Consider the following 26,653-nt stretch of genomic DNA (forward strand, 5'->3'; position numbering starts at 1 on the left):
TGAAAGAGCAAGGAGCTGGGAGCAAGCAGCAAAGAGAGAAGATTGGATCAACCATTAGCGGAAGACATCGGTTAGTGGATCTCTTTCTCCCCTCTCTTACATCTCATAAAGAAGTAATCTTGAATAGCTTTGCTTTGATTGTTGCTGAGGTACTATCACCCTTAGAGTGGGATAGGGTCATTCCGTATTGGATACTTTTCCCAACAACACATCATAAAATAGGTCATTTAGATTATCATTATTCTATTGCAAATGCTCATGAACCGCAAAATCTCATCTTAAAACCCACACTGGGAAACTCGTCCCATTATCCCCAGTCGGAGCCACCACTTTAAACAGAAAAGGATTTATCTTAAGGTCTAAACCAGGTGGTTATCCCCCATGCTTCAGTAGTAGAATTCTGATGCCGTAATATTTTTGGCGCTAGAAGGAGGGTCTAAACCTTCTTGAATGGCATATAAACCTAAATATAATTCGAAAATAATTCATAAGAGCCAAAACCCCTCCACCATTTCTACACCTTCTGAATCTCGTTCAGAATCTCCTGATCAGAAGTCTGAAGTTGTAGGGACATCTCCCTCATCTCCTAAAGTTCATTCTTTGATACAGAAATTGGAACGGATATCCATTTTTGCTGAGAAAGTAGAGATACCCAAAGTTTCTAAAGAAAGTGTTACCTCCTTATTACAACAAACCGGTGTATTGACTAGACTGAAAAGTGAAAGACTTGGGGTTACCCCTTTTGAGTTCCCCATCCCTCCATGGTGTAGGAAAGTTACCTCATCAAGATCTGAATCAGGTACTAGTGAGATCACATCACCTTTCCATCCATTCACTTACCCAGTAGTAAGTTCTTTGCCATCTATACCTACTTCTGGACCAACCTTCCCAACTTCTTAGCTTCCAACTCAAGTTATGGCCAATCAACCGTGGACAAATCCTGGTGCTATCCTAGTTGCAAATCCAAATGCACTCCCAGGAAACCCAGAAAAATGGCTACCTAACTATAATCTTGACAATGCTCTCCTGACCGAAGAACATCTAAATAATGCTATGTTAGCCATGAATCTCAATGGGGTTGCATATGAAGATGTTGTAATCATACTGTTTCCTTATACTTTCCAAGGATCTGCTGGGTATTGGTATTTTTCCCTCCTAGTGGGTTCAATTAGAGACTGGGATACATTTTAAGAAGTATTTCTTGCAAAATTTGGTGATGATATAACCATAGCATCCTTGATTAATGATCTTTCTAATTTGAAAGCTAATCCAAATGTAAAGATCAAAGATTTCAACTCTAGATTTAACAAATTGCTAAATAAAATCCCAACTGCCTCTAAACCTGCTATAGATGTACAAATATAATGGTATATATCATCTCTTCCTTCTAATATTGTGATTTTTGTAGATAGATCCAATAAGGCTATCCTTGTAGAAAACATGAAAGAAGCCTTGTTTATAGAAAGAAGAATCATAGCTTTGGAAAAGAGATCAAAAATATATGAAAGGAAGTCAAAGAAAGTAACATTTAAGGATGAACATAAGAAGAAAGATTCAAAGGACTCTTTCGATCTTGAAGGCCTTTAGAAAATGTTAAAAACAATGTCTAATGAAATGGTCGAAATCAAAAAACAGGTTGCAAAATCCCCTACTCCCAACAAACCTTTTCAAGCATTCAAGAGGAACCCTTCTTCTGCATCACAACCCCCAAACACCATTTCAAATGTTGAGTTTGACCAAGAAGCAGAAGAAGATTCACCAAATGAAGAGGAAGCTGAAACGAAAGAAGAAATTGAACTAAATGAGATGTGGGATTTCATCCTCTCAACTGAAGAAGAGGCATAAGCAATGCCAGTGACTACAAGAATTAAAAACTCTCCTAACATGTCTATCATAAACAATGTAAACATTGAAACGGGAACTGATACTGTTACCCGTTTCATAGAGGTAGCAAAGAAGTGACTCAATTTTGAAAAGGGGTGATGCAAAACACACATGTTTTTTTAGAGCATAGTTTTTGGCACTTTAAATTTTTTTATGTACATTACATTTTAGAATGGTAGTGATTTTCATGATGTTTTAAAAAAATGGTAATTCTGCATCAGGTCCTTTTTTTAAAAGACCACCTTCTTCATTTATTTATTTATTTATTTTGTAGTGAGGTTTTTTTATTGTTTTTCATATTTAAAGAAGAAGGTCGATATTTTGAATTTTCGATATTCTACATATTTATACATCGTTAATTAATATTTCAATCCACATGAAATAATTGTCTCTAAAAAACAATAATTTTTAACAATTGACATAAAAATAACCATTTTTAACATAAATATAACTAAAAAACTACACGTTTTGATAATTTTTTGCTAGAGATGCCATGTCAAAATCACAATTTTTATAGGAAAATTTTAACTAAAAATGGTTAAATAATAGTTTTTTTTATGAATTTCATTTCAAAAAAATACTAATAATCATTTTTTTTCAAAAAATTATGATTAACATAAAAATTAATGCGAAAATCACATAATACCAATATTGAGCGCATAACAACCTTAGTTGAGTGCTTATTCTTCTCATAAAATGTCAAAATCAAAACATTACAAGTATAACTAATTAATAGTTACAAAAAATGAGCTTGATTTCCAAGCATAACTTAAATTTAATCAACAATATCATGTAATCCAAACTCTTCGTCCTGTAGAGTTTCATCATTGTCTTCTTCCACAATATTTTCTGCTTCATTTTGCTCATTTTCCTCCTCTAATGGATCTTTGATGTCTGTGAATATCCCAATGTATGCCTCTCCAATCATTCCAAGCAATGGTGGTTGGTGTTCCTTTGCATTTTTTGCCACACGTGATTCACTAAAGCCCCCTTTCTTCAACCCAATTTCTTGCATTGCATCTGGAAGAAATAGAAGAGCATTAATTATTCGCTGAATAAAATTGCACTGTATTGGATCTTTTTCAATGGCAATGAAATTTCTTCCTTTTTGAAGGCAACATGTTAGTGTTGTACCTAATTATCAAACACAAAAGAAATAATGAAGTAAATTAGTACAATGACATATAAATTAATAAATAACATATTGAAATTCAATTCCTCCCCTTCATTTGAACATATGTCTATAAGATAGTTAATCAATAATTGCGGTTTTTGATAAATGTTAATGATCTCTCCTTTTACTTCTTTGTCTTCATATGTTAGTTTTCTCACAACAGAATCATAAGTTTGTATTTGTCTATGACTCTTTCCATCTACCCGATTAAAAATCATAGACATAGAGCTATCATCTTTTGCCCAACTATCAGTATGGATGAACTCACAATCATTTATAAATGGTTGATCTTCATGGTTAAGAAGATTTGACTTTTGCCTGTAACGTGAAATAGTAAAAGTTCAATTAATTTGTACATAAATGAATTTTTTAACATTAATCAAATATACATTTTAAATTTTATACCATGTAAGCTGCATCCTTGAATTTATTTTCCCCTTGAAGCTTGACAATAACATTGCCAATTGTGTGTCTGAATGAAATGTCAGAAATCTCCATAATGGTGATCACGCGACTTCTAGAAATCCTACAACCACTTTACTAAGAGCTTGATAAGTATAAGGGTCACTATTATACTCAATGTTTGGAATATTGAAACCATGGTGAATATCTAGAATAACTAGGGCATAATCCATTTTAGGTATGAGTTTAGCAATGTCTTCACAGTCGCCTTGTATTACTTGATATTGAATAGTGTCTAGCCCATTCCAAATGAAATGAGCAAGAGTTGGATCAAGTTCAACATTCTTAAGACGTTGCTTCTTCAGCCTTTCGATCTTTATTTTTTAAATAAAGGTTCTGAAACTATCTGGTGCTCCATTTTCATCCTTCTTCATATTTTATAAAATAAAAAATTATATGTGTAAGTTATAAATTAAAAATAGTATACGTATGAATAAAAATGAATGTATAAATCAACATACCTTTTAAAATGAAAGACAATTTTTTATAATGTTGATGTAGAACTTGAATCTGGATAGTTGCACACAACATCATCCCAACTATATTCATTCAAAAAATTAACCATTTGTTCTTGAATTTTCTTGTAAACTTTGTGACTACATAGATAAAGTAAAAAATGTTAATATAATGATATGCATAACAAATACTACCAAGAACAATATGTTATATTCAAAAGAAAAATATAATCTAGAAATAAATAAAAATAATTCAACAAACTTACTTTTGAAATTCCTTAGACATTTCCTCCAACGATAATTCCCTTGACCTCACACGAGATAATATTTCTTTGACAAGTTGTTCATCCTTCACTCCTTGAATTGTTGTCCAAGGTGTGATAGTAATATTTTCTGGACGCTGCTTCATTTCAGGACCTAATTTACTGTTGCTACATATCATTGGCTTAGACTTTTTGACCTTCTGGTTTTTAATGTCAATGTTCTCCCACATGATAAAAATCTCATTAATCAACTCCCATATCTCTCCAGTTCTAAATGCCAACTGGAAAATGTTATCAACAACTTTGAATAAATCACTAAATTTGCCACCTTTGTCGCCTTTTGAATTGATTTTCTCTTCAATTCGATAGCCCATTTCCATACAACATTCCTTTCGAAAATCTACAGTAAAATTTTTCCTATCCCCACCACATTTTTCTTCAAATTCACTATGAATAAATCTAACACTTTTGATGAAAGTCATAGACATCATATATTCATTATCTGAATTATGATCCCATTCCACTAACTTTTCTTATGTAGCTGATAAACCAACATAAATGATACATTTCATTGTTTCAAAACGTGGGTTATTGGGATATTCCTCCATCAATTGTCTTTGAGCTTCTACAGAATGGTTCCCTCAAAGCACATAATAATTGTATTCAAAACATTTTGACTTACCAAATGCTTCTTTGTTGGGAACTTGAACTGGATCAACAACAAGCACATAATTAACCACATGAGCATATGGATTGTACCTCATCAATGTCATCAAGTTGTGAACATGCAGATGGTGTGGCTTTCTGATTTGATATTGACATTGTCCTTCACTTTCCTTATAGATTTGTCTGACATTAAGCTGAAATGTACGACCACCCTCAATTAAGTTTCTCTTTTTCAAGTTCTATCAAATGGCATTTTGTTTTGTTTTGATAATGCCATCCTCTAAATCAGCTCCTGGTGTAATGATTTCTCTACTTTCTTTTGATGTTTCACTAGGTTCTTGATTGTTGGTAATGACTACTTAAAAATGTTCAAATTTACTTTTCTTCTTCATAACATTCTCATCATTAACTGTAACAAATTTATTCTTGGGCATTGTTACTTTTGGTCTTTTACGACTCTTCTCAGTTCCAATGTCATCCTCGATATTGAAAACATATTCTTCACTTCCAGTTTCAACTTCCTCGTCTTCAAAAGTAACTTGTCTACCCTTGCTAAATTTATCCACTAGAGGCTCTTTTTCTGATCCCTTGGATGTAGTTTTGTAGCATCATGAATTACTACATTTTACTTGTTTTCCATATCTTCTTCTGACACTGAGTAGAAACTGTTGACAACTTTCATAATATCATGCTCTATGAAATGAATGCCACCCAACCTAATTGAACAACTTTCAACAAAATTCTTCCAAACAAAATATCATATGTCAATAAAAACAAAGTTAAAAAAATATAGTGAGACAGTTATAACAATGCAAAGCACAAATATAAATATCAATACTTACAATATTTTGTTTAATTTCATTTACAATTTGTTTACACAACTTTGTAGATACCTCTCTGGTGTCATACAATGAATATGATAATGGTATTTAATCCTTTCATGTGACTTGGGTGGTTTTGTAAGTATGTAAACAACTTCACTGTCCGGTACCGAACACGTCATAAATTCCATTATCATTAGGTATATCAACATTTAGATATATATGCACATTTTGGCTTTCTCTTTCTTTCACATACCAGACATTTGATGGAAGTTTCACTTCTTTTGATTTCTTCTAATATGAAATTATCTTCTTATCATTTGAGGCACTTGAAAGATTTGTAGGCATTAGCTCAGCTGGGTTTTGTTCACCAATGTTTTTTGAAGATCCACCTTTTAGAGTCTTTGGTCCAGAAAGATTCACAAAAATTTTCTTTGATGCCATTTTCCTGGAAAAACGCATAAATTAGTAAATAAAAAAAACATAGTAACTTAAATTAACAACGAAAATGATAAATGATAATTAATTTTATAAACCATAACAATTTATAAAAAAATTAAGAAATTTAAAAAATACATCTCCTTGCCACCACACCCTAAAAATCGGTCGGCTATTGGGTCCGGCCCCCTAACCCACCCTGGCGACCCAACCACTACTCGTCTCAAAATCACCTCACCACCCCAAGGGCAGGAGGGCTGCCGGGGTTGTGCGGGGGGGATCTGTCAGTAGCTATCCCTGCGCCACCCTGCTGGCCTGCCCGCCCATGAGGTGGTGGGGCGACTCTACCCCGCCTGCAATGTTGCGAGGCGATTCCACCCGGTGGATAGGCGGGCTGCCCTGGTAGCATAAGGGAGCTACCGTCATCTCCCCTTGTTCCACCTCGGTGGTCCGCCTACCCGCGGTGTGGCGGGGCGACTCTTCGGCTGCCAGGGTGGTGCGGAGGAGCTAGCGGGTCAATTCTTAGAATCGCCCCACAACCACGTGGGTAGGTGGGCTGTCGGGGTGGCGCGAGGAGCACTACAGCTAGCTCCCCCGTGCCACCCCGACAGCTAGCCCACCCACGGGGTCACAAGGCAATTCTCAGAATTGCCCCACCACCACGCGGGCAGGCGGGGTGGGGCAAAGGGCTAGGTAACCATTCCCATTGCCTATAATCTACTTGCCTGTTTGGCCACTATGAGCATTACCTAGCCCACCATGCCCACTGCAGATGTAGTGGGTAAATTTGGTCCACAAAAAGTTTTAATTTAAAAAAAAAATTAAACTTCATTAAACTTATTTAATTTTAAAATTTGCAAAGAAGAAAAAATAACTAACCTTTCAAATGCGAGAATCCTCCATTGAATATGTTGTTGATAACAATGTAGTTGCTCCACAAATTCACTCCAAGTCTTTTGCTCCATGTTTTTTAACAAATATCGGAAAACCTTGATGTGATGTGAGTAATAGTGATAATGAAACTTATTATATAGGTGAAATTACGGAGATGTTTTACTGTACGGTTAAAGTGAGATTAATTTGTTTTAAAAAAAATTAACATGTTCATTTTGTTATGGTGATATAGGAAACTATGATAAAGCGAATATTATGGAATTGTTTTACAATGCAGTGAATGTGGGATTAATTTGTTTTAGAAGGTATTATAAAAATTAGAAAAAACATTCAATTGTTTAATAAATATTATATAGTTTAACTATTAAAAACAATTTACGTAAAAGTTTTAGTTTACAATTTTAAATTTAAAGATTTATTTCATAAAAATATTTAGTTAAATTTTTTCAATAAATTGAAGAATAAAATAATGAAAGGAAATACATGAAATGAAATTTTTGGAGGGAAATATTTTGGCGAAAATTTTTGGAGGGAAAATTTCATTCTCTAAGCTATATAATATCTTTAGGAGAGTCTGCATTTGTATCATTCGACCTCTTCTATTTGAAAGGGATGGATTCTTCCGATAGTGAATTTTCTCTTTGTAAATCATCAACATCTTCGTCACGTAACAACTCTAATCGTATTGATGAATATAACGGAAATTTTTCCACTATTAATAGAAAGTCAATTCTTCCACTTAGTCCTAATCCTAAGGACTATGAGAGCAGCACTAATGAAAGAGGGTATGAAGAATTTCAAATAAATAAAGAGTCACAGATTCCACTTAGTCCTAATCCTAAGGATTATGAGAGCAACAATGAAGAGGAGCATGATGAAGAATTTCAAAAGAATGGAGTGTCACGATGTCCACTTAGTCCTAATCCTATGGACTATGAGAGCAGTAGTGATGAAGAGCATGATGACAAATTTCAAAAGAATGGAGTGTCACGGTGTCCACTTAGTCCTAATCCTATGGACTATGAGAGTAGCAGTGATGAAGAGCATGATGACAAATTTCAAAAGAATGGAGTGTCACGGTGTCCACTTATTCCTAATCCTAAAGACTATGAGAGCAACATTGATGAAGAGCATGATGAAAAAATTCAAAAGAATGGAGTGTCACGGTGTCCTCTTAGTCCTAATCCTATGGACTATGAGAGCAGTAGTGATGAAGAGCATGATGAAAAATTTCAAAAGAATGGAGCATCACGGTGTCCACTTAGTCCTAATCCTATGGACTATGAGAGCATAAGTGATGAAGATCATGATGAAACATTTCAAAAGAATGGAGCATCACGGTGTCCTCTTAGTCCTAATCCTATGGACTATGAGAGCAACAGTGATGAAGAGCATGATGACAAATTTCAAAATAATGGAGTGTCATGGTGTCCTCTTAGTTCTAATCCTATGGACTATGAGAGCAGCAATGATGAAAAATGATGTCCACTTAGTCCTAATCCTATGGACTATGAGAGCAGCAGTGATGAAGAGCATGATGAAAAATTTCAAAAGAATGGAGTGTCACGGTGTCCTCTTAGTCTTAATTCAATGGACTATGAGAGCAATAGTAATGAAGAATTTCAGCTGAATAGAGTGTCAAAATGTCCACTTAGTCCTAATCCTATGGACTATGAAAGAAGTAGTGATGAAGAACATGATGAAGAAATTCAAAAGAATGAAGTGTCATGGTGTCCACTTAGTCCTAATCCTATGGACTATGATAGCAGTAGTGATGAAAAGCGTGATGAAAAATTTCAGAAGAATAGAGTGTCACAGTGTCCTCTTAGTCCTAATCGAATGGAATATTAGAGCAGTAGTGATGAAGAGCATGATGACAAATTTCAAAAGAATGGAGTGTCACGGTGTCCACTTAGTCCTAATCCTATGGACTATGAGAGCAGTAGTGATGAAGAGCATGATGAAAAATTTCAAAATAATGGAGTGTCATGGTGTCCTCTTAGTCCTAATCCTATGGACTATGAGAGTAGTAGTGATGAAGGACAGGATGAAGCACTTAGTCCTAATCCTAATGACTATAAGAGTAGCAGCGAAAAAGGGGAGGATGTAGCATTTTTAGTAAGTAAACAATCACATTTTTGACATAGTCCTCATTCTATGGACTATGAGAGCAACACTGACAATGCACATGAGAAATAATATCAAATAAACATCAAGTCAAATTTTCCATTTAGTCCCAATTCTAAGGATTATGACAGTAGCACTGAAGAAGGGGAAGATGAAGAATATCCTCCAAGTTAGTATTTGAAAAGCACAGCTGATCATAGTGTGGATAATATTCCTCTTAATGGTGATGAAAATGCTTATACAAATGATGATCCAATGATGGAGATGTTGCCAAGAAATATTGTATAGAGGAGGAGTAGACCTTTTCGTATCAATGCAAGATGTTCTAGTTATACAAGGGGTAGAGCAAAATATCTGATGAGAAGAAGTTCTATCAGTGCTCTCATTTCAAGTGAATGTTGTCAAAAAGATTGCTTGAAACATATGTATTTCAAATTTGCATTAGAGAAAAGGAAGAGATATTTGTCAATGAATAAAAGCATGCAAAATTCATATTTAGTTTGGTGCATGCAATCTACATTGTCATGTTATGATTATCATATCGGGTCTTTATTTATCTGTAGAAAAGATTTCAAAATGTTTCATTCAATGGGGAATTTTCATCTCTCGAGAATTCAAGAAAATTTGGAAAAGGATCCCACATTTTATTCAGAAGTACATCACAAATGACAGTTTGGGCCATTATCAAATACTGTAATGTCATGGACAAAAGATTTTCATTCAAAGCATGGAGAGTGTATTCCAAATAGAGAGACAATAAATATTCCAGACAGTTTCTCAAGATGAGAAATCTACAACTTATATAAAGAATATGCAGAAGGTGTGGCAGGACATGGTCGGTTTATTACATATCAATATTTTGTGAAGGTATGGAAGAAAGAATTCAACAATGTCCATATTACTAAGAAGACAAGGATGGGGATTTGCAGTACATGTGCTTCTCTTAAATAAAGAAGAGACAAATGTGAAGGGTCAGAAAGAGGTAAGCATTCATAACTTTAACTTTTAAAATTGTATAGTCATCAACTATGAAAACATATTTATTAATGGCTTTCTTTTATGTTGTGTAGATTCAATTGTCAAAGAACTTCAGCAGCATCACGAACAACAAACAAGTGAAAGGAAAAAGTTGTACATGCATCGAAAGAAGTGTTATGATAATATGAATAAATATTTGGGTTTGACAATTGATGGTATGGATCAGAAGAAAACACTTTTACCACATTTTGTTCACACACCCAAAAATTTACAGGAGGAAAATTTTGTTCAGTATCACTTGGTTGGTTGTATGGTCTTCAATGGGAAAATGTTGCCATGGGTGTACTTCACAGCTCCAAATTTTCATAATGATGCAAATCTGATAATAATAATAATTCATGATGTGCTTTCTTATTGGTATGGTAATCTTCCTGAAGTTTTGTATCTAGAATTGGACAACACTTGCCGTGGAAACAAAAATCAGGTTGCTTTTGGATATCTAAACATGCTTGTTGAATTGAGAATTTTTTAGAAGGTAAAGGTTGGTTTCCTTCTTGTTCGGCACACTCATGACCATATTGATTAGATGTTCAGTCGTTTTTTAGTCTCATTGAGGATGAAGGAAGTTGGGATCTTTCCATCATTAATTGAATGTATTAAGAAATCATACATGCCAGAGCCTACTTTTGATGTGTTGGAAGAAACTGTTCACATGTGAAGGTTTATTCTGGGATCGCATGGTGAGGAGAAATGCATTGAACAACTTAATGACGTTAGCTTCCAACATCAATTTCGAATCAAAAAAATTGATGGGAAAACACTAATATGGGGCAAGAAGTATTCAACTACTGCAGAATGGGCGCCATCATCAGGTTTGGAATTTCTAAAGTTCATTCCAGATCATCCAATATTTGCATCAAAAATATTGTTATTACCATCAGTTGGTGAAGTTCATAATGCATGCAGACAGAATAGAGATATAAATTATTCTGATTGCCTAGAACAAATTAAAAAAATGTATTAGATATACATATGAGTACTTTGACATTGCTGATTCAGTTTGGTGGGATTCATTTTTCAATAATCAAAGTGATATCATCTCAACAACAACAAATGAAGATATACCTTTGAAAAATCCATTTATTTGGCCACAAAATGTGTCAAATGAACACGAGGAAATAAACATTGTTGAACAACAACAATCTCAAGGTATTATTAATTCTTCATAGGCAAAGGAAAGAGAGATGTATATTGGTTCCCGAAGATCTCATGCACAACATGAAGCCATGGAAGACCATTACAAGGGTTCAATACATTATATTAAGGAGGCTTGCATGATCACAGTGCTAGCAGATGGAGATCCCAATGGCTATCCATTCTAGGTTGCTAAGGTTATAAAGGTCTTTACAAAAAATGAGGATGTTACAGGTGTTGAGGTACATTGGTATGCCACAAATACACACCCATTCAATGGTGTTTATAAGCCAGAGATGGTAGTTGACAAAAGAAATGGCAGAAAGAGAAAAAGAAAGGGTACAAATATAAATCGCCACCGCACAACCATGTTAAAATTGGAGGATGTTGACATACTTGTTTATGACTTCAATTTAACAAAGAGAGGAACTCTTCGCTTCAAGATGATAGAGATTCTGAAAAGGTTGTTACCAGAAGGAACAATGTTGATATGGGAGTCTGTTGAAACGAGTCGTAGATCTAGAAGAATTTTGAAACCTGAAATGGTGGGCATGCATGTGGACTCAGATGGGGCATTAGTTGATGAAAGAGAAGAATATGGAACATCTTTGTCAACATCCACTCATTCATATGAAGATGTGAATTATGATGGTGTGCAAGAAAATATGAGTGATTTTGAATATTTGTTTAAGACAATTTGTATAACTTACGTTTGCATCGTATTTTGAAATAAAAAATTTGATTTCCATATGGTGTTAAATCAGAAGTTATGAGTCATTTTTATGTTGTTGGATTATATGTCTTAATTATGATAATTTTTATTGTTTATAATATCTAGAATGCAACATTAAATTAGAGATATTATGTATGTTTCATTCAATATAAAATAATGACATTTTGATTAATTTAGTCATGTAATTTGTTCATAATGTCATGGTTTTCAAATTTTATGGTTGAAAAAATTCCATTTTTTTTTTATCTAGAATGTAATGGTTGAAAAAATGTTGAATTTATATTTAGGAAAGAAAAATGTTCTTCTACCAAAAACATTAGTGTGTATTTTTCCTCATAAACAACTCCTTTTCTGCACATAAAAATTCGGTTTTACTAGCATGTTTTAAAAATGTTGAAAATTGACCCTAAAAGAAATCATTGTTCCAGTATCAACACTTTTTCGTTTTCAAGGTGTTTTTTGCACGAAAATTTCGTTTTCACTTCCATTTTTTAAACATGTTCAAAATTGACCCTAAAAAAAAATCATCGTTCCAGTATACACACTTTTTGTTTTAAGCACTATTTTTTATTTTTTTTCAGGTTTTTTTTGCTAGAGTTCCCGTTTTGAGTTTATAGTTCCCGTTTCAAAGTTTACATTGTTCACAAATCAGAAGAAAAAATCTACTAATCCTGCAAAGGAGAACAATAGCTAAGAAATCTAAAACTAGCCAAACCTATCCTATTCCTCCAGATTTCACAAATGCCTCCAAAACATTGGTAATCTCACATACAGTGGAATACAATATAATGGAAGGCATGAAAAAGACTAGAGCTAACATCTCGTTTCATGAGCTCAATAAACTCAAGCAACAACAAAATATTCTATTAAGAGAGTTGAAAGTAGTTGCAATATCTCCTCTGCCATCTGCTGTAGTTTCTCAAGCTGCCTACGATATGGGAAAATCCCCCTCATCCTCAAACAAGGTAGATCCTTCAGATCTAGTTCTGATTGGTGATAGGTCTATTTCTCATGTTCCTCCATTTCTGCTCACTTATGAAATTTTCAACAGGAATGTTCATAATTTCCTTGTTGATTCAGGAGCCTCATTAATATAATGCTAGAGCTGTGTGTACCAAATTGAACATTACACCTCAAAAATCTGCAGTACACATAGTTCAGTTAGATAGGAAAAAGGTAGAGGTTCTTGGAGAAATAACATCATTTTCAATTAGGCTTTCCTCTAATCCAAATGTTTCACAAACAATTGATATTTTGGTGGCTGATATCCCTGAATTTTATAGTTTGATTCTCAGTAGGGATTGGTCTGAAAAATTGCACAGTTATTTCGCAACTGATTGGTCTCACATGTGGTTGCCACACAACGGTAAACCAAACCAAATCAGGGTAGACCGAGAGAAATTCATGAAATATACAGTCATTGACCTTGAGGGAAGCAACAAATGTGTTGCCTTCACTAATAATGTGATTGGAAATTACTCAGCCGAGTTCTCTTTAGGATCCTTTAATGCTCAAAGGTCTCCCTTTTTAGATAACATTGTAGTTTCTCAAATCAAAAAGATTTCACAAACAGATGCTTCCAAATGTCTAAATTTAGTAGATGAAGTTTCTAATAACTCTCTATTCTGGACTCTCTATTTTGACAGTTCTAAATCAGAAGATGACATAGGTGTAGGATGCATGTTGATCAATCTGCAAGGAGATAAACCATGCTAGCTTGTAGACTTGAATTCCAGTGCACTAATAATATCGTTGAATATGAAGCATTGATCCAAGGACTGTATAAAGCCAATGGTATTAATGTCAAATAACTGCAAGTCTATTGTGATTCTAAAATAATCGTGAAACAAGTGAGAAATACAATTCAGTGTGTCTCTGGGCATCTTAAACATTACCAATATTTAGCTCAGAAATTAACTTCTCATTTTTCTTCTTTTAACATATCTTCAGTGCCTAGACTGCAAAACGCAAGTGCTAACTTACTTGCTAATGTGGCATCCAAGCTTATCCCCTCAGAAGACTTTAGTCTAAACATATTTTTGATAGAGTTAATATCTAGGCCATCTATTCCTGACAATGTAACAAATTGGAGAGTATTCGACAACGATGCAGATATAGTTAATGTCCTTACATCAGAAGGGTCATATGAAGAACAAATCATAGATGAAGATGAGCATGATCTAGAAATCAAGCATAATCATGATCAAAACCCAATCCCAAAGTCTATGGTTAAGATGGAAGATCTATATGGTCTAAAATATAGGTTCAAGAAAATTACCAACTCCAAAACTCAAAGTTCTACTATGAGATTTGAGGTAGTAAACCTAGGATCAACTGAAAAACCTCACAATGTCAACCTAGTCTTGCCCTATCATCTGAAGAAAGAATATCATTCATTAGGTTGTTGAAAACATACAAAGGTTTCTTTACCTGGGATTACGCAGATCTCAAGGCCTATGATAATTCAACATACCATACCTATGACTTCGAATGAAAAACCAATTCAATAGAAGCTTCACAAAATTCACCCAAATCTTGAGATTCAAATCAAATCTGAATTGAACAAGCTTCTGAAGGTCAAAATAATCTTCCCTGTTAGACATTTTCAGTGGGTATCGAATATGGTACCCGTAAGGAAAAAGAACGATGATATTAGGATTTGCATTGATTTTAGAAACCTGAATAAAACTTGTCAAAATGATAATTTCCCCTTGCCTACTATGGAACAGATATTATAATCAGTTGCAGATTCCGAATTAATGTCTTTTCTAGATGGATTCTCAGGATATAATCAAATTCTTGTGCATCCAGATGACAAATTAAAGGCAACATTCAGGACCAAGTGGGTAACATATGCCTATCATAAGATGCATTTCAGGCTCATTAATGTTAATGCTACATTTCAATGTGCTATGGGCATTTCCTTTAGAGGTCTAATTAATAAATCAGTTGTTATTTACTTGAATGACATCACAATCTATTCTAAGGATAAGAACAATCATTTAAGAGACCTAAAGCACAATTTCAAAAGATGCAAGGAATATGGCATTTCCTTAAATCCCAAAAATCTTATTTTGCTTTACCAGAAGGTAAACTCATTGAGTTTATAGTATCCATGAAAGGAATTTACATTGATCCTAATAGGGTCCAAGAGATTGAAAAGATTCCCCTCCCACACAACAAAAAAACCATGCAATCATTCCTAGGCCAAATAAATTTTGTATAAATATTTTTCCCATATCTTTCACAAATTGTCCTACCTCTTCAAGAAATGATAAGAAAAAACACAGTTTTCAGATGGAATAAGGATCAAAGAGAGTCATTTTAGTCAATTAAAAAAGTCATTATTAATGCTCCTTCATTGAAAACCCCTAACTTTCTCAAACCTTTTGTACTATATACTTTTTCATATGATACATCATATGCAACAATTTTGACGTAGCTGAATGATGAAAATATCAAGGCACCCATCTCCTTTTTCAGTTCTCCCTTGAAAGGTGCCAAATTAAATTATTCAGCTCTCGAGAAACAAGCATTTGCTGTTTTTAAAACTTTGAAACATTTCAGACCTTTTCTTCTTAAAACGCATAAAAAGATAGTTGTACCCTACCCTGCAGTAAGACAAGTATTGATCCAAAGATAAGTAGGGGAGAAAAGAGCTAACTGGGTGACTGCACTTCGAGAATATGATGAAGAAATCTGGCCAGCTAAGATTGTCAGTGGCCAAGGTTTTTGTAGGATGTTAACAAGAGCTTCCCAGTTACCACCAAAAGAGGATCAAGGTAGTGAAGTGTAGATGATAGAGGTAAGCCTCAATGATTCACCATCATAATATGTTGTTTTGAAATTTTATCTAAAAAATGGATATGATCCTATGCATCTTAATTATAAAACAAAGCGAGCTTTAAGATTGAAATCAAATCATTATGAACTAGTCAATGATGTATTGTTTATGAAAAATTATAATTTAGTATTGCTAAGATGCTTGGAGAAACCTGAAGCCAAAAAGGTCATACAAGAATTACATGATGGACTAACTAGAGGACACTTCGGGGGAAATACCACAACTCACAAAATCCTGCATGCAGGATATTGCTGGCCAATGGTATTTAAAGATGCACATGAATATGTAAGGAAGTGTAAAACTTGTCAAACCACAACCGGAAGAGAAAGAAAGCCAGCATTCCCTTTACAACCAGTTAATGTCCAACAACCATCAAACAATTTGGATTAGACATAATTGGTGAGATTGTTCCTAACTCTTCCAAACAGCATAGGTACATCCTTATAGCTACTGATTATTTTACAAAGTGGGTAGAAGTTGTCCCATTAAAGATAGATAATACAGAAAACATCACAGACTCCATTGATCAATACATAATTACCAGGTTTGGCTTACCCTCAGCTTCAATGTTTGAGAATGCATCTTACTTTTCTGGAAATACAATGGTAGAATCTTCTCTAAAGCAATGTTTCAATTTGAAATATTCAGCCAATTATTAAAAGCAAGGTAACAGATTATAGAATCAACAAACAAGAACCTCATCAAAATTATCAAAAGGAAAATTGATCAAAATCACAGGAATTGGCACAAAGAATTAACATTTTCTCTATGGGCAGACAAGATTACTTAGAAAGCCTCTATTGGTTCTTCTTCTTCTGCTTTAGTTTATGGAAAATAAGTTGTTCTTCCCACAAACATATCAATCCCACCTCTTACCCTAGTACAATTCATCAATGAAAACCCTTCTTCTTCTCTCTAGGATAGACAATTTCAAATTCTCAAGCTTGAAGAAGAAAGGGAAAAGGCTAAAGCAACCCACTTCCATCATCAACAATTAGTCAAAGCTTATTTTGACACAACTTATGCCGGTAAAAAATCTTTTGAAGTAGGTGACTTGGTTTTAAAATTGGACAAAGCACACGAAGAAAAAGGTAGACATACCAAATTCCAAAGACTGTGGCTTGGCCCTTTTCAAATCATTGGAAAAATTGGGCAATCAACGTTTCTTTTACAAGACTTGTCAAGTAAGAGGGATTCTTTGCCCGTTAATGGGAAAATTTTGAAAACATACTTTTCCTAGGAGATAACCTCTTCCAATTTTGTAACATATTTCCTTTTAGGAAAACAATGGTTAACTAGTATTTACTTTTGGCTTTTCAAAATAAAATATTTGATAACATTTATGTTTTTTCGCTTTTATAAGAAAGCAAGAGTTGAAAGGAATAATTAGGGCATTTGAGTACTAAATTAAACTTGATTTCTTTGGAAAAACTTGATCTTTCTTAAAACATTTATTCTATGAACAAACTCTTATCTTTATAGAATATGAAGGTTTTGATATCAGTCAAGCAAAGAATCTTTAACCTAGTAAGGTGAGATAAAAAGTCTCATTACGAGCTTGTTTACCATGTTCATAGGGGAGTGATTAAAATGATATTACCAATACTGCATATCAAATAGGGTAATAGCTAATGATCTCCTCGATCAGAAGACAAGGGGTCTCATCAAGATCCATCTTGTTTAGTTTACTTACAACTAGTGAATGGAATTGTCATTAGTAGGTTACCATGCCTAGACAATGTCTTTTAAGAAACCATAAAAGAAAAAGATTACATTCAAAAAAGGAAAAAAGGGACAAGGTCCAAATGAGATTCAATCCAAGTGAATATCATTTTGAAATTTGAAAATTCATACAGATGAGACAATGAATCATTGTTGGTTGAAAGACAACCCTGTTGAGGCTATGAACGCCTATTGGCAGCAAAGGCTCTATCTATGATAAATGAGTAAACACCAAAAGACTAATCTGTAGAAGATACATGCTATATTACTTTAAATCTTATTATTGGCTGATGCGAACATTTATACTTCTATCATTACAAGAGTAAAGTAATTAAATAAATAAACTGAGCAAGTAATGATGATTCCAGAGAAATATTGTTTACCTTATAACTCTTGCAACCATTATTCTTATAACTCTAATTATTTTGAAAGTTTTTAGAAATTTCAAAAAACTACTCAAAGATAACTGGTTCTCCCAAGTGAATCGCCAATTTTTGTACTACGAAACAACCCCCCAATTTATAAACAAAATAGTTAAGGTTAGAGTTATAAATGGGGACCCTTTTAAATTTTTAGGCCTAGGATAATAATAGCTAACTCTAAGAAAATACCTAGAAAAACCTTGCAAAACGAACTAAGGATGAAATCCACATCGTAAATCACATATCACACTTTTCCACATGACTATCTTAAAACATCTTAAAAAAATTGTGATCTGCGATTAGGTCTCTCACTGCGATAACCCAATAAATAGCACCTTGTCATTTCAAAATCACATTTTCCACTTTGCAGACTTTGCAAGAAACTTAGCCATGCCATTAGAATTTCTATTAGCATTTTTCAAAATGCGATATTGCGATATCTGCAATCGCATTTTGATTGATGCATCTGGTAGCACTATACTGTATCCCTTTAAAGATTATGATGCACGATTAAGAGCAGTAAAATGTGTGAAATAATTACGTTTTAAATACTGAAATGAACAAATTGACAGTTTAATAAATATTTAGTGGCTTGAGGAAGGATAATCATTTTCCAGGTTATGGGTAGTTGACATCAAGTATCTCATTAAACCTTTCTCATTATCCAAAGTCATTTCAAAGAAGCTTTCAGTCTTAATTACCTGATATCATTTGCGCTGATATATCTTTTCTATTTCAGGCAAGCTACAAAAGACATGTCACTAAGAAAGGTGATGTAGAAACAGAGCAAGCAGACCATTGTTGAATATGAGTTTACAGAGATGGATCCTATCTTCTTTGATACAGTTTGTGATGCTGTTAGAGGCACAACAGATTGGTAAGTTATTTACAATAGGCTGGAGGATGAACATCCTAAAATCACTGTTACGAGAGAAATAGCTGACTCAACAAGGCCTTTAGGACTTCAGTACAAAGATGCTTCCTATTCCTTCCTTCATAAGATAGGAGCAAGAGCTAAAATCCTCCCATACATGGATATGATCAGGTGGGTGATCGAAAACCTTATCAATGAAGATAGGCAATTCAAGAATTCAAGGATGGAGCTCATACGGTTATTTAAAGTAGAGGACTTGAATAAAATGTTCCACATACCTGACCCGCATGATATCTACGACAACACATTTGTGCCTAACTTCACAAAGAATAAACCATACCCCTTCAAGCTAATTCAGGGTTGGAGAGCGTTGGACAACAAATTCAAATATGAAAAATTGGGTATGTATACTATAGTCTCTTTGGAAAACCCCTACAACTATGTAGCAGCCATGTTGTGTAGATTGTATGGGCTACCCAATAATACTAAGTTTTCAATGGAATGGATTCCTCTAATTGATTCCTGTGTTAATTCCCATATCATGAATTTTCCCTCCATCTTATCTGACAACCTAGCCACCACCATTACCGAATATCGACAGAAGAAAGCCTCCTCTTCAGATAAACTCCCTCCGTTCTATTTTAGTGCCTACATTATTGATGCTATCTATTTTTGCATGGCATTTCCAAACATGGGTTGGAAATGGACCGTACAAGATCCCTACGCAATCCATCTCAGTCATAAACAAATATGGGAATCACATTACATAACTCACTTCTATAAGATATTTCATGTTGTTGTGTTGCCCCTGCATCAAATACTTTTCAATAAGAAAGCCCCTATGTTTTCCTAAGAAGCCACAATAGACCTGTTTACTTTCGGAAAATATTCCATGAAAGTATGGTTCAACTACATTAGGGTTTTTGGTAGCACAACTAATCCACATGTCCTTCATTCATATGTTTCTAATAAATTATTAGCAAGAGAGATTGCCTACCAGACAGTGGGAAAGGGCCTTACCAAAGTTCTCAAATATGGAAAGAAAGTCATTATGGTCCTCTTTCTTTGTCAAATGTGGTTCTTTTGCTTTAGCGAATTTTGTTCATGCTACTAAAGAGTCAGCACATATGGAATCCATCAAGCTTCATACGTTGCCTAAGAGGCAATTTGATCCAAACAAAGTGGCATATAATGTCACTATTGGAGTAAAGCTCAAGCCATACAACCATGAAGATAATTATTTTGAAGACTTGTTATAGTTGACTGTATCCTTCGAACAAGCATTTGAATGGGAAAAGGCGAATCTAAAACTTGAATATTTTCAAAGATTTCAGGAATTCAGAAATGAGAGGCTCTAGGTGATCCCAATGCATCTGTTAAAGCCCGAGGATAAGCCTACACCAAGTGTCACTGTTGATAGTGGAGGTCCTAGATCTCAAGTAGACTATCAGGTAGACACTAAGAAGACACCAGACACAGGGAAACCCTAAGACGTAGACAACACAGTTGAGTCCAAAAGGAAGTCAGCTGAGAAACAAGTGATGAGTACCGCAACTACAGAGATCAGTTCAGAGGTCAAAGGCACTAGTTTGGAGTAGGAGTGGGATCAGTTTAATCAGAAATTGCAAAGCACTCCTAAAGCCATAAATACCTAAGAAACAGAGGAATGTAAAATTCCTCTGCATGTTCATAATGATACAGAGCCCAAGTCTATCGACGAATAGTCCAAGCCTATGAAGGAACAAGAGACAATGTCCCAGCATACTGAAATTATCCCTGCTCTGCCCACATTAGAAATTGTTTTGAAAGTAAATAAAATATCTCCACTTGATGTGTTCTTTAGCCCTCTCCACAAGGCTGTAGTAAGACGGCAGAGAAAAGGGATAAGGGTAGACACACCCAAATTCTCACTTGGAAACAAGCTGATGGACATTGTTTGGAAGGATATTCCTTTCAATCTGATCGAGAACTTGACTAGACTATCACAGTTCACAGGAACATACGCATCGACCACTATGGACAAGGCTACTGAAGTATCTACTTTGTTAAGGGGAAAAGAGAATAGAATTGCACAGCTCGAACAACAGCTCAAAGCAAAGAAAGCAAGTGTAAGCAGGTAAGCAGGTGAGCAGCTTGCACAATGACAACAAGACATGGAGGTCTTGAAAATAATCCATGAAGCTGATATATCGGCCAAAAACATGCAACTCCAAGAAATGCAGCAATCCATGGAAAGATACAAGGATGTTCCCACTATTGAGGAGTTTATTAAAGAGGCCCTAGAATTAAATTCCCTTATGGTGAAACAACAGGAGTATTTCTGCCAGAAGATGTCACACATTACTTCCTACCTGACTACTAGTGACCAGCTAACAGATAAGGCAATCGACCAGAGAACAGAGTTTAACGATTTAAACACTAGAATCTCTGAGTTCATCGAATGGTAGGAAACAAAAGATGGAAGGAAAGCAAATCTACCCGAGATTGAGGAAACTCATTAGACATTCTCTGCATGGATTGGGATGCGAGAATCAAACAAGCTGAGCTAGTAGTCGCAAGGGAAGATGGGGTATCAAGGAATATCATTAAGGTATTGAATCACATTTTGTTCACCGCCAATCTCATTAAAGAAGGCAATATGAAAGAAATGCCCAATTCAAATTCTCTGTATAAAAGCTTCCAAGAAAAGGTGGGGAGTCAAAGAGAGGCAATTACAAAGATGACCACGATCAACTAGAAGTCATATTGGTAGTATATTGTTAAGCCACACAACCAGATTATGACTCTCAAATGTTCCCTTCATACGACTCAATGGATGTTGCCACCTCTCACCAATGCAATCTTCACAGGACAATTCAGGACACATTTCAGGGCACCTTCTCAAATTCAATTGATGATCGATATTTGTGATTTAAAGGACAAGATGTCAGACAAAAAGTCATCCTCTTAGTTCTATTCATTTAGCCTATGTTTATTTTTGGTGTTAGTTACCTAGTTAGGAGGAAGGTTGTTTGAAACCTCCTCAAATTTTGTATAATCTATTTTTTCCACATTAGTTAGAATAGTATTTATACCCTTCTCATGCATTTAGAGAAGGGTCTAGAATTGTATCAAACACATTTGCAAAGAATGCACTATTTTAAGTTTGTGAATGCTTTGGTTAAATTATGGAACATGATAGTTTCTTTTAGATATCACACTACTTTCCTTTGTTGTTGCACTTTTGTATTCTTGGGAGATAATTTGATTTGAAGAAAGAAGCTAGTCTGTGTCATTAGTCAAATGAGTAGGACTTCACACATATGGTACTATTATCTTGTATGATTGATTCTGTTTACATTTAATTAGTGTAAAAAATTTACATTCATGAATTATATGTGAGATTTATTGTTTATGTTAAGTGTTAATTGCACTTTTGTATAATGCCCAGCTGAAATTGTGATTTTCATATATAACTCATCATATATGTGATATATTTTATAAAGTCCTTTGACTAACTATTTAGTCAAAGGAATTACCTTTTACGTTATGATCTATGTTTAGTTGTGTTCAATATTTATTATCACATGTTAAACAGATATCTTTGTAGATCGCATACCCCATAGGAATACCTAGGTTTATATTAGAATAAGTTAGTTAGAGAATTGCATCATAGAATAGGTCATTTATATTATCACTATTCTATTGCAAACACATGAACCACCCACTTTCATCTTAAAACCCACAATGGGAAATCGGTCCCATTATCCCCAGTCAGAACCACCACGTTAAATGTAAAAGGAGTTGTCTTAAGGTCCGGACCGAGTGGTTATCCCCCATGTTTCTGCAGTAGAATTCTAAGGCCGTAACAGGACGTGCATCTTCCAATACTCCACCAGAATTGGTAAGGATTTTGTCTCATGTAAAATTTAATGGTAAGATAAATACTTATGAATTTAACCATGTTCTACAATTTATTCAAGAATTTTCAAAATCACCTTTTCAAGGAATTGACGAAGGTATTTTATGCAGGATTTTTACTCTTACATTCTTGGCAAAAGCTAGAAGTTGGTGTCAATCACTTCCAGTTGCCTCAATTCACAACATTTATTAATTTGTTACAATGTTCCTTTGTAAATTTGATGGCTATGACTACGAACATGTATGTGATGAAATTGAATATTTATGAAAATTTGAGTCTGAATCATTGATTGATTTTACCATTTGATTTCATTTAAATTACTTGAAATTTAAAATTGAAGATAAACCTTCTAAAGAAGAGTTATTAGATTGGTTTGAACATATTTGTTTTCTTCCTCTCATTCATAATGCATGTGAAATTATTACAAGCTTTGATCAATCCCCTTCAAATTCTATCATAGAGGTACATACAAATCATGATGAAGTGGCTTCGGCCATGTATGATAAATTCTTAACATTAGTACACACCTCTCATGGTAATCATGTTAATAAACCAAAATCACAAAGCTTGTAAAATTTCACAAATCAACCACAAGAAGATACAAGAAACATTCTTCAAGAAAATACAATTAGCCAAGTAAATGATCTTAAATATGAAATTTGTGATGAAGAAAATGTGCAAGAATTCTCAAATAGAGACATTTTTAAATCCATTGCTTCTGATTCTCATTTTTTACTTTATCCTAATATTTTTGCTGATAGCAATCTATCCCCTCTTAACATTAATGACATTTCAAAAAATAAAGAGGTTGATCTTAATGAATTTCCAATTAGCTTTTATCAAGATAGAGAATTGATTATTGATCATTCTTCTCACATCAATGAACATGTGCTTCATATTTCTCCTTGTTTTGATGTATTGGATAATATCGAAGAGAATTCTAATGAATGTCGTGAAGTCATTTATGATAGTTACTTTGACATTAAGGATATTTATTTGTCTTTTTTACAATTGAATCCTCATGATCAAAGTCGAATCATATGTGAAAATGAAGAACACTCTAATTCAAAAATAGTTTCAAATAGTTCTCATTTTCAGGCAATTAATCATAATCATGATTTCAACATTCAAGAAACCATCCCAATCTATTATTTATATAATGATCAAGACCCCTTTCCTATTCATAATCATAATTCTCTTTCTAATTCACAAGTTGGTATTAGTAATCATTCAAATTATATTATAAATCAAACTAGTTCGTGTGAAGAGGAAACTATTTTAAATCAATCCCAATTGTGTTGTAACAATAATTGTAACACTAGTGTAAACTATGATTTTATTTTACTACTTTTCCTACACTTATTTTGTTTAATTTCAGATTTCTTTACTATTTTGAGTTTTCAATTTTTAGATACTATGTGTTGGCATATCGAGAAATTTAACATTAAACACTCAATTGATGCATTTCCCAAGTGGAAATATGAAGTTTTACGTTTTAATCTTGAACATCAAGAGTCATTTCTTTTCCAATTCCAATTGATTCTCACCTCTTATCAATTGCTTCTTTCTTTTCCAAAGCAGTGTCAACAAGAGAGTGCATTTTCACAATGTGACAAGCAATCTAATTCAATTAATAATCTTCCATTGTATCTAATAGATTTCCACTCATCTTTCATAAATCCATTTGAAATATATTTGGAAAGTTTTCCTTCATGGAAGATTGTTAATAGTTTAACACTTGCACATAGCACTAACGATTTTATACAAGCCTTTGAATCAAAATAGTTGTTTCTACAACTTGGCCTATTATCTTCTCTTTTGAATCACCTCCAATCATTAATAAAAATTCATCAAGATTCCTATGATCCAATTGAAATTTGATTGGAAAGGATGGTCCAAGAGAAGATAATTCTAAATATGTTTTTGTCTGTAAATATTTTAGTAATAACTTTATATTCTGCATTCATATTTAAGTTGTTTAGTTTAATTACATTCTTATTCCTAATGTTTAATCTGTACATACATGTAGGAATTAAAATTCTTACATGGTTACATTGGAAATATGACTATACCTAGCCATTTTCCCTCCATTACGTTAGTAACAAGGAATAGATTAATTTAGATTAGATTCTTTTCTATTTTTATTGCACATTTCAATAAGCAAATAATTAATTTAATATTTTCAACATCTATTTTTCATTTTATGATCAAGTGATTTAAAATGTATCAGAGGCTTTTGAATCATTTTATTATCTTTATTTTGCAAAACTTCATCACACTGACATTCACATTTTTAATTAAAAAAAACATGTGTGGAGAATTGCTATCATTTGGCAATATTTGATTTACAATTACTTATGAAAAGGTCATGGTCATCACTGTTGTCGTTTTATGTGAAATTGAGATGAATGTAATCTTAAAATTAATTACTTAGAATTTTAGATTAAATTAATTAGATGATATTGAACAAACTGAATTTGAGAAATACATGGAAGAACTTGAAAATCTATGAGGTAAATTATAGTTAAAATTCTTCTAGGTATGCATTTTACAAGTTCATTTTCATCTATCATTAGTTTTTCTTTTCATCATTATTTCTTTTATAGGTTTTCCTTGTTTTATTTGAAAACTTAAAATAAACAAGCAGTTAACTTTTTATAAATCTGCAATATGTTCACGGAAATACTTATTGTTTCATCAAAATTTGAAAATTCTCTAAATTTTGCTTCCCCTCATAAAAGTCCTGATAATCCTTTAACATGTTATCAAAAGACTCATATCAGATCATCAAATTTTGTAACTTTCCTCATTATAAAGTTCTAATAACTTTCTCAGATCAAAACTCTCAATAGTTAATTAAATTATTTAAATGGATTTTTTATCTTAAAGAAAATTTTAGTCAAATGGTCTCTTTTGAATCTTGTAGCAAATGATCTTACTCATGATTTTATCTATGCATGTTGCAAATCTCACAATTTGCCTCGTAAATATAGAATATGGAATAGGTAAATCTAATAGATCATGATTAATTCATTTTGAGTTCTCTTTTATTTTCAATTCTTTGATATATCACTCCATGCTTAGAGATTAAAACTTTCATCATATACTTAAATGATACATCATTTGAGTTTGAATCATTCTCTATATTCTTGGGCTAGTATCAATTCAGAAAAGAAAGAGAACATGCATCACTGCAAATGATAAAGAAGTGAATCTTAATTTTCATTTTTAGATAAAATCAGTTTTGTCTGATTCCCTTGAACATGTCATCATTTTATTAAGTTTACTGCGCGCTTTAGATTAGATTTAATAAATAATGATTTTGAGTTAGTTACCTTACATTGGAGAAATTCATATCTCTCAAGTAAGATTAAATGTGATTCTTCAATAGTAAGTCTCATACACTCACTTTCATTCATTTCTTTATTTTTCTTTTAGATTTAGTTTTTCCTTTTGTTGATATGCAACTTTCTTTTTCATCTCTTCTCAACCATTTCCACACCTTCACCAGAGTAAACTTTGAGCTCAAATTTCAAAAGGAAGCAATAACGAATTTCATCGAATCAACCAAAATAGGGGATTTCTAAACCTTAATCTTTTTCTTTAATAAAGAATTACCTTGATTTAAAAATGGTTAAAAGTTTTTGCAAGTTTTGCTTTTGAAAAAGAATATCCATAGCAAATAGAGATTTCCTCATTCGAACTGCGTTTTAATGCTTATAACTTTACAATTTAAAGTTCATCTAAATTTCAACATAAGAATAAGTGTTTTCTTGATTATCTTTTTATTCTTCTGTTAAT

The sequence above is a fragment of the Pinus tabuliformis genome, chromosome 2_1 (genome assembly GCF_031772625.1).
Source record: "Pinus tabuliformis cultivar Carrire ecotype Pingquan chromosome 2_1, CPIR1, whole genome shotgun sequence".
In the NCBI taxonomy this organism is placed as follows: domain Eukaryota; kingdom Viridiplantae; phylum Streptophyta; class Pinopsida; order Pinales; family Pinaceae; genus Pinus; species Pinus tabuliformis.